The sequence below is a fragment of the Hylaeus anthracinus genome, unplaced genomic scaffold, assembly GCF_026225885.1.
Source record: "Hylaeus anthracinus isolate JK02 unplaced genomic scaffold, UHH_iyHylAnth1.0_haploid 0, whole genome shotgun sequence".
NCBI classification, from domain to species: domain Eukaryota; kingdom Metazoa; phylum Arthropoda; class Insecta; order Hymenoptera; family Colletidae; genus Hylaeus; species Hylaeus anthracinus.
Window position 1 is genome coordinate 2,334,840 of NW_026533254.1, and position 9,874 is coordinate 2,344,713.

Consider the following 9,874-nt stretch of genomic DNA (forward strand, 5'->3'; position numbering starts at 1 on the left):
AAACCGTTAACCAAAACATTGCTCATGAAATTGATAATTCTCACTCATTTTCATCAGTTACATTTAATAGGCAAAGAATTATACATACTATTCGAACAAATTTCCAATTTATCTGAGAGCAAAAACACTACCTTTCAATCTTGCTGAATGCAATATCACTTTGTGATTCGAATTCTAATCCTCGTCCACCGTGCACCGAATGGGCAGTCGTTTATCTTTTTTAATAGTTCAACTTCAAGTTGTTTATTTATTATCAAGTGTAAAGTCGATATTTCCGACCATAACATTTCTATTGCTTTCTTTTAGGTGTTCAAGTGTTCGTACAAGTAAGAATTTCGCCCAACTTTCATTTACAAAAGAAAAAATGTAACGATTGAATGTATCGCAATTCTAATTCTAATAATAGAACGTGTCCTCTACGTACCATGAACAGTCACCGCAGGGACAATTAGTTTAACGCTGTAAGTGTCCTGGAAATTGGTGGAACTGTTACAGACTGTAGCTGTTGGAACCAACGGTCACTTATCGCTCGGAGAGCCGCCACCAAATGTTACTTTCCGAATTGCCGTGGCACCGAGAGAAACGTACGCGAAGGGAGATAGATCAACACGAACCGGCGCGAGAACCTCCCGCTCGGGCCGACGGTTTGCGCGCGACTACCAAGGACCGACGCGCATTTCGGCTTCGTAACTTCCTCCATCCTCTCCTTGCCATCCAAGCTTCCTGCCCGCCCCATCGCCCACTCGTCGATCGTCGTATCACCTTCCGTAACCTTACATCCTCTCACCTGCATGCCGTCTTCCGGATCACGCGAAACCGTACGATCGTTTTCCGTCTCGCCGACGACAGGATGCCGCAGGATCGACGAATCCTTCGCCTAACCGTTTCTTACTCGATCGACTATCCTCCTCGCAGAAGCAATCCTCGAGTTGATTATACTTGCGTAGCGCTGTCAAGAATAATGTTGTATCTTGCTGTATTATTGCAATTATACGTTGTATTATGATCTGTGATGTTCGAATACTCCGTATTTTGCAGTATTACGCTGTATTTAGATTGAATATTAATTATTATACTGTGTTGCAATACGCATAATAATGTTGTACCTTGCTACACTATGCTATTGCTATGGATTTTGGAGTCTCATTTCAAATAATAATGCGAACGATACAAATCTAAACTTGGTCCATGATTTATTTAATTTGATAAAACCAGAAATACAGAATTATTCAATAGTACTTAATATACAATATAGATAAGCAATTCAAGACCTATAAAATGCTATATATGACATAAAATAATTTAAATACTTTTATTTACTTTAAATATTCGTTGAAAAAGTACGTAGAAAGAACGAAGGAAAATTGAAAAAACCCTTTGCTTCATATACCAAATACCGATATAAAAGCATGAATTAATACAATTAACATATTCGTTTCTACTGCATGTACAAGTTCCTAAAGAGTAAACTTGCGTTACTGATTAATGAACCTGCACGCATTCAAGCGTGAAAGTACGCCATATTTCATTTCCTAGATCGACGATATCGTTCACCAATAGGAAGAGAAGGAATCGGTCGACCAGGTTGCTAGACTGGGATTTAAACTCGGTTCTTTCGTTACACGACTGCTCTGACCAATTGAGTTATCTAGGTTGTCGGCGGATTCCGTTTCCCTAGCTCGAACAATCGGAAATAACTGTGCGATCTTCGGTCAGCCAATGAGAATCTCTTTACTCGCGTGCAAAGCTCCAAAGCCGAAATTAATATTTAAACAACGATGTTTATTGATGCAATTTGATATACTAATTAAGAAATTTAATATATTTAAAGAGAGAAGAGTAGGCCAAGTGCTAGGTAAACTAAATAAAGCGAGTGTTTTGAGATATACCTTTTAATTAATTTGATTCATTAATATGTGATAATTAAAATAAATATATTATCAAACTGATGAATTTAATAAATATTATAACAAATGACTTGTCACGTAGTTAATCGAATTGTTACTGTTCAAGGATGAATGAAATTTCTAATTGATCCAATTAAAACTGTAAAATTTATTAGTCTGAATGCTATATTTAATGATACAAGATGAGTAAATATAGAATTAGTATTCGAAATTCGCATGTGACATGCTACTGTTATTAAGAGTACAGCATCATAATTGTACTAGATCATTTGTATATTTGTAATATATGAGCCTACACAAATCGATTAACTCCACTTTCTGAAAAATTTTAAAATTAAGTGTCAAAGCTTGGTATAGTCAAAAAATTATTTATACTTATAATAACTTTCCTGAATAATAAAGATTAACACTATTAAACGACAAAATTTTGTTGGCCATTGGATAATAAATAATTAAATATAAATAATTTGACCATTGAATATACATAATAAATAATTGATTTCAGAGACCATTTCATCGGATTCCTCAACTTTTTATTTCATGGAGTTAATCGATTTGTGCGACGAACGGCTCATATTATGCTTACAGTAAATAAGTCAAGCTGCTACAAAATTCAATGGATCGTACCACACGTGTTTGACATACCCACCTTAATGGAACAAGCTGAAACGTTATTGATTAGCACTAGACTGTCAATACTATGTTATGCCAATAGTAATGTAACATCTTGAAGTCAGATATAGAATTTGTGTCATGTTCAAAAAATACATATAGAGTTACGATAAATATGCGTCACAAGATCTAAATTACGAGTTTGGAAGAAGTATACACGCAGTGAAAGGATATAGAACAATGAAGAAAAAATTGAAAAGGGTTACATGTCTCACAGACAAAAAGTGTACACGTAGCTATTATGAGGAAACAACGGAAGGAGAACGCGACAGAAATATGAGTGCAATTATTTTAATTAACGAAGAATTATATTATTATAGATAGTAACGATCGTGCTATCTGCGCTTTTAATTTAGTATTTTCATCTCGCAAGCAACAGTTGTAATTCTCCTGTTCTAGACACCTGGAGCGTAACACAACAGAACTTGGATGATTGCAGGAAAACGAGTTGAGAATTAAAAGAAGCAGTTCCACTTATTCGGTATAACTTTATTATCTATAACAAAGATGGGCAAAATTTAATTAAAATTATAAACGAAGAATACAGCCATCCTTTGGCGAATTATTCACGACGTTTATTCTACAGAATTTTATTTATTCACTGTTCAATATTTCAATCTATTATCGAAATTCTAATTTTTATTTTTTGAGTAATAGATCAAAGGTGTTTATCTTCGTTGGTTATTCGAATGTTTATCTGGACAAATATTTTACCCATTTCTGATGAACAGTTATTACTGTGCGAGGCTGAGAAATTAATCACTGAAGGGAATTGGGAACGTTTTAGTCAGACAGTTTAGGTAACCTTCGGTAAACCCTTATTAGGTTGGTGCATATGAAATGTCGTTTTTCCAGTGTTTAAATTATTCGAGCTGATGACATTTATTTTACTCTACACTATCGTCAATTGTTTATAATCATATTAGAGGAAGAAACATACTGTAAAGCACATACATACATATCGAATAGAAAAGACGTTTAAAATAGAAACATCCGCACCCCATTATCAAGAATTATGAATACTCGGAATGTTCACGTAACTTTTTTATATGATTATATACAATATACAGTATATATACTAATTTTATCTGAATATGAAAAAATAACGATGCAAGTTTTTGAAATCATAAATTTAACATTTAGAAGCGGTTATGAAGTTATTTATCGTCATTTTCTATCATCTGAGTGTACAATTAATGCAGAATCATATTGCAATGAACTAGAAAAAATGGTTGAAAAATTAATAAAATTACAAAATTACGTGGGAATTATTTTGATTAAATACAATGTTTTAAAAACACCTTTTCATAAATCCTCTAGAATTTTGCGTGAATTTTGGAACATGGAACATGGATATATTATTAACGACAACAACGATATATAACTACTAACCTTATTTACGATTACAGTACCATTTAAAATTAAAAAATATACCATATCAAAGTGAGACACCATATTTGTATGTTAATATTGATTTACAGATAAAGGTTTGCATGTATTCAATTAGAGCAAACAGAAATCCAATGTTTTAAAAATATTATGTATACTTAAAGTTTCATTTGTATAAACGACAGTTCATATGCTCCGACCTAATATACAACTTAATAATTAATACATGGAAAACGACCCAAACCCGTAGTGGAAATGGTTCGAACTAATTGAACGAATAGCAGAAACGGACTATACTTTGGTTCTAAATTAAATTCAATATTTAATCATATTCATAATCGTAGATTACAGCCATTGCGTTGTTCCTGGCGTGGTCCAAGTTAATAACGAAAAACGAGGCACGCTCACGGGTGGCGGGCCATGACTTATAAGCTAATTCCGGAGGAATTAGAGCGCGACGACAAGCCGTGTATTTATTTTATTTTGCGCCCATATATATTGTCGGTGGTATTTACACTCTGGTAATGGGTCACGCATATTTCCCTGGCCATTATCGAAAGCGTAAACAAATCGCATTAATGTCCCCGCCTCCGACGAGTAAACGTTAACGTGTTCGAAACAGAATTGCTTTGATCGATCTAAGCGCACCGACTATTCCGCACGTTCTACCGAGTCTACGAAATTGCAGCTCGTGTCGAGTCAACACGCACATTAACACTGCATTAATTGATTGTTTGATCGCAAACAGGCGACGTGTGACGCCTTTTGTACCGCTCCATGTGCCACAAAGTTTCAAACATACGTTCACACTCTGCCAAGCCTGATAACATCATCTGCCGAGTGACTCTCCCATTTAGTAAATTATTTCACATCAAAGATAGCCGAAATTCTCCTAGAATTAAAAATAAACTTCGGATTTTTATGCGAATATAAGAAATTTTAATCTGCAAGAAATTTTAAACTGCACACAGTATGCTATAATACAAGAAACTATTGAAAGTAAAGTTCGTGTTATAATTTTCGAGAGTAAAATAAGTTCTTATATAGGTTCAATTCTTGTAGGTACTTTTGCAAAGATTTTACTTTAAATATACATATATAAAAATGTTTATTTGTTAGGCTGATTTATATCTAATTATTTGAGTCTTAAGCAATAAATATATATTTTTCATCGGTAAATAAGAACGATTCACTACCTGTTTTTTTTTTCTGAACGTTTAGTAATGACTAAACTGAATTATTTCTTTTTATAATACTTGACCTGCAGGTTCCATATGAATCATTTTCTACAAACCTTGCACAAACGGATTCATCTTACTTTTCTTTATTGCTAGCTCTACGAATCATCGTTCTGTTATGAGAAATATGAACCATTACTGCATGATTCACTTCCAGCCACGATCGTAAGGTTTCTTAAAATCTTTTTAATTATGTGTACGTTTGAGATGAGACATGGGAAGAAACAGAATGCATCTAATGCATTCTCCAGGATGACGTCAAACTTTCTTACAAGAAAATTATAATTAAATTTCAATTACACTTAAATTAGGAATTTTAATTAAGTATTTAAGATAAATAATACATTTGTCAATTTTCGTTGCTGTTATGAATAATCTTCTAATAGAATACATTCTTAGTTTACTTTTAGCAGAACTTAAATATAAGTAACCGCCATTTTTATCATTTTAATATATGTTGTCATTCTGAAACAATGAAATACAAATAAAACAAAGGATTATTGAGATAAGTATGCTAAATGAATGGATATTTATCGAATCTTTCAATCAGGCATTTGAAATTTCATGTTCTTAATTAATGTTCTTAAGAGGAGTTTTGTATGCAATACATCAATGGAACGGAATAGTGACGTGCATACTAAGAAACATGAATCATCCGAGTATACTATACAAAGAGTTACTTTCAATGTATTAGAAACGATGATCTAATATATTGTGGTACGGTAGTACATAGTTTGAAATGAAATCAACAACTATAATCCTATTGTGTCTATATATTATCAAGAGTGACCATAAATCAGGTGGTTTTTTAAATTATCTCAAATTAATTCTTTCAAGATTTGTTTTAGAGGCCTAGAAACCATTGATCAAAATGGAAGTCCAATGGAAGTTCAAAAGTTAAGAAAATTAATAATCCTATTTTCTATTTTTTTCCAAATTTAACTCAGTTCTTAATTCGATTGCATTTAAATCTCGAATAAGAAACAAATTCAAACAATAAAACAAACGTATTTATGATGTTTAACACTATTTTCCTATAATAATTAGCAAAATTTACTCACTTTCGTGAAATATTGAATAATTTAATTTATAAAGCATATAACTCAAAATATTTATTTTATATCTTTTCAAAAAAAACATTCATCGTATATTTAAATTACTAGTTAGGTAAACGTAGTATCACTGTTATCAGTTATGAATAATCGTTGGTGTGAAATTGAATACAGTGGTTTCGTGTGACGATTCATCATGAACCGCCGCGGGTAGCAAAGATGATTTCAATCAATTAGGGACACGCGCCTGAATCAATTACCTACCTCCTGGTGATTTAGAGGTTTATTGGGTACTTACTAACCAAATTACAATCTCGTATCGTTGCTCTACCTATGTCGGCCCATCCTCCCTTTTTTACATACTGCAATTTAATTACAGACAGGGTTCAATCTGACCTGTATGTAATATATATGTATATTACAGAAACAAAGGGGATTTCCAAAAGGGACTTTAGAATTTTGTTTCTTAACGACAACATACACTTCTCAACGTAACCATGCTGGTAAACGATACCATCTTTTACATTCAATTTTAATCACATGTACTTTCATCTAAAATTTAAAAATCGTATATACACGGTCTGTCTAAAAAGAAACCGACCTTTTGCTATAAAAAGAAAAAAGTACAAGTAAAGTTTTTACACATACGTTTATTTACTCAAAATAATCTCCCTCTGCGTCAATACAACGTGTAAACCGCGTAATTAACATTTCGAAGGAACTTTGCAGCTCCTGTTTTGGTACCCCGTTTAGTACGGTGGTTACAGCGGTCTGAATCTCCGAAATGTTGCTATAATGTGTCCCTTTCATTAGAATTTTTAATTTTGGGAAAAGAAAATAATCGCAGGGAGACAGATCGGGCGAGTAGGGTGAATGATCCAAGGTAACAATGCCAATTCCAATGAAAGGGACACATTATAGCAACCAAAACAGGAGCTGCAAATTTCCTTCGAAATGCTAATTACACGGTCTACACGCTGTATCGACGCAGAGGGAGATTATTTTGAGTAAATAAGCGTATGTGTAAAAACTTTACTTGTACTTTTTTCTTTTAATAGCAAAAGTTCGGTTTCTTTTTAGACATACCGTGTATTCCATATCACTTGTATTTTCTAAACAAAAAGTCCCGAAGACCCTCTTGGAAAACCTTTTATAGCAAATCAATTATTTTGTATCCAACTCGAATCTATTACAATTCAAATACTATTAAAACACTACTCTACTCGAGTAAAACTAGATGAAGTAATATTTAAAAGTATATATAAAAATATTATATACATTTAAATTCAATTTCTGTACATCACTTGCATTAATTCTTTTGATTCGGTTCATTAATTTTAATCAATGTGTGTAACAATGTCAGATAGATATATCTGGGTCCAAATAAAGTATAAAATAAGGGTATTTCGAATATGATTCTATTAGGTTGGTACATATGGAATATCGTTTATACAAATGAAACTCTAACTACATATATACAACTATTTTTAATAAAACATTGTACATTTAATTAAAATAATTTTCACATAATTCTGTGTTTTTATCAATTTTGAATGTGTAACATTCGCATAACCTTCTACAAAATCTAATTTTTTGTTTTGTATATGTACCATTTTAAAAGTAGATATAAACTAAACTAAAATATTTCCGTTTATGAAGATTGTTGGTTCTAAATATACACTGTAGTCGCAAAGTTTTCAATCGAACACTAGCTTATTTTTTATGAGACTCTGGTCGCCTGGACGAATTTGGGTAATCGAATTTCTAGAAGACGGAGGACATCGAATCTCTTCTCGAGGAGTTCTCGAGGGCTGGATAGGGGCGAATCTAAAATCCAGCGCGTATGTACGCGTAATTCGAGCCCGCGTGCAGGACGTGTTCCTCCCATCTACATGGGACCAGGTTGGGTTACAGTTCATTGTGGTGTACTCTTACGGAACAAAACACCGTCATCTACCATTGTAACCAACCTGGCGTACCCTGAACCAACCAAACGAAGGAGATTCGTCCAACAGCCACAGCCTCGAAATTAGATGGGCTTCTTTCTGTCCAGAAGGAAGCTTCTTGGGGTAAGAGGATCGAACCCTCTCGTTACAGTTTCTTTTTTTAACAGAATAGCTTTTAAGATATTCGAAACTCTTATGGTCAAGTTCTTCATGGTTAACACTAACCAACATTTCCAGGTGGAAGACACTTCTTTTGGATAAGCTATTAGGCTATGTTTCGTTAGGATTTCAGTTAGCTTCTTCAAGGGTCAAGTAACACACTGATAGTGGCGTGCGTCGTGGAACGCTAGTTCTAATTAACCCTCTATAGGTCCACGTAACTTTCAGGTTACGTTTTGATAATATATCGATATTTAAGGGGGCATTTCACTGTGAACGCACAAAAGAGCATATTTTCAATCATTTTTTCTCAGGAACTATTGCATGAAATTGAATGAATGTTTTTTCCCCTTAAAGGTATGATTAAGGAAAGTAAATAAAAAATTTTTTTTTGGTAAAAAATATTTCGTCATTTATTTACAAAATAATATGCATGTGTGCAAAAAAAAAAGTTATCCGCCGGCGCAGGTGATTTTGGCTCTCCTGGTAGTTGATATTATGATTTTTACTTACAATTTCACCTGATTTACGGTACAAAAAAAGTGGTTTTTTTTTCTCTCTTTCACAAGAAACGCTGCCATTTTGTTTATTTTCGATGGAATAAATAAATGGAGGTTCCGACCATAGGTGTGACGACATAGTTTAATAAACTTTTTCGATTTTCTGTTTCAGATTACCAGGAGAGCCAAAATCACCTGCGCCAGCGAATAACTTTTTTTTGCACACATGCATATTATTTTGTAAATAAATGACGAAATATTTTTTACCAAAAAAAAATTTTTTATTTACTTTCCTTAATCATACCTTTAAGGAGAAAAGACATTCATTCAATTTTATGCAATAGTTCCTGAGAAGAAATGATTGAAAATATGCTCTTTTGTGCGTTCACAGTGAAATGCCCCCCTAACCAAATAATTTTAGTTTTCTCACAAGATGATGTACACGCCTTAATTGCGAAATATAATGTCTCCGATAACCATTAACAATATCGATTACTGTTGCCAGCACCATCAACTTTAACTATCGAAGTAAATATCTCGCAAGTTGTCTGCAGAAAAAAAGTTTGGCCCACAGATGATTAATAGGCACGACTGCATAACAAAAATATAGCAACTAGTAAGTATAGTATGTATCAAATTGAACCAAAAGTTGATCGAAACACGCGACAAAGGGTTCTACACGAATGTAGATCGATTACTGTAGAACAATGTACAGCAAGAATTTATTTACCGCCTCCAAAAATGTATCCAGATGCATGGTGCACATTTTTGAAACCTTCTAAAATAAAAATGTAACTTAAGACTGTTTCAATGAAATTGATATTTCTTCATTTACCGTCCTCGAACACGTACTGAAGGTACTGATAAACATTTCATAATTTCTTGGCTAAAGGTCAGGCGAAGATCAACATATTGCACCTCGTTGGATTCGTTTTTTTATAAGCTATAAGACTGTTGTAGTGAAAATATCCAGTCCCGTTAGAAAAAAATACGATGACCTTGAAATCTCGA

General features: G+C 33.3%; 1 protein-coding gene across 3 annotated transcripts in view; it reads right to left on the bottom strand.

Annotated features, from left to right (window-relative positions):
• Positions 1–9,874, bottom strand: part of LOC128889488 (aminopeptidase N) — a 79,351-nt gene that overhangs the window by 29,446 nt on the left and 40,031 nt on the right. The window contains exon 1 of one of the 3 annotated variants that reach the window (XM_054147284.1): positions 425–670. The exons of the other annotated variants lie outside the window; for them this stretch is intronic. The gene's annotated coding sequence lies outside the window, so the exon portion shown is untranslated. Of the gene's footprint in view, positions 1–424; positions 671–9,874 lie in introns of those variants that run through there. 3 annotated transcript variants of the gene reach the window in all.